At 45.9% G+C, this 601-nt stretch overlaps 1 non-coding gene across 1 annotated transcript; it reads left to right on the top strand.

Moving 5' to 3' along the window:
• Positions 1 to 315: 315 nt before the first annotated feature.
• Trnat-ugu (transfer RNA threonine (anticodon UGU)) lies at positions 316 to 390 on the top strand. Its single transcript has one exon. It is a non-coding gene; the product is annotated as a tRNA-Thr (tRNA).
• The last annotated feature ends 211 nt before the right edge of the window (positions 391 to 601 follow it).

Here is a 601-nt window from a genome sequence, read left to right as displayed (position 1 = left end):
TAGGGTGTCCATTTACTTATCATTTCATTTTTAGCAAAGCTGCATGGTCATCCACGGTAACTATCCTTTCGGGAACGGATACTACCGTCATATATAGTTAAAATATGTCTTCCCGGCCATTGACCTTTGTGTGCGAACGCAACGCTGTGCCCGAACTCGTACAGGACTTGGTAGATTAATCTGCCACGAGTAATGAGTATGATGGGCAAACATCTATTAGGCGCACTACGAATGTAGTGGTGTGGACATGTTGGGAATGTGGATCTCACGGGGAGAGTGCAAAGGATAAGTCTCTGCAGACGCACTATCCTCTGTGCCCGCGGTGGCTCATATGGATAGAGCGTCTGCCATGTAAGCAGGAGATCCCGGGTTCGAGTCCCGGTCGGGGCACACATTTTCAACTTGTCCCCAATGAAGTACATCAACACCTGTTTGCAGCTAGGGTGTCCATTTAATTATCATTTCATTTCTAGCAAAGCTGCATGGTCATCCACGGTAACTGTCGTTTCGGGAACGGATACTACCGTCATATATAAAGAAAAGTTCGTTTGTATTTATGTGGCGATGAACACGCTGAAATCGTTTTTTCGATCTATTGAGG

Source organism: Schistocerca serialis, chromosome 10 (genome assembly GCF_023864345.2).
Source record: "Schistocerca serialis cubense isolate TAMUIC-IGC-003099 chromosome 10, iqSchSeri2.2, whole genome shotgun sequence".
Lineage (NCBI taxonomy): Eukaryota > Metazoa > Arthropoda > Insecta > Orthoptera > Acrididae > Schistocerca > Schistocerca serialis.
Note: the sequence above shows the minus strand (reverse complement) of the source record. Positions and strands in the feature narration are given on the sequence as shown.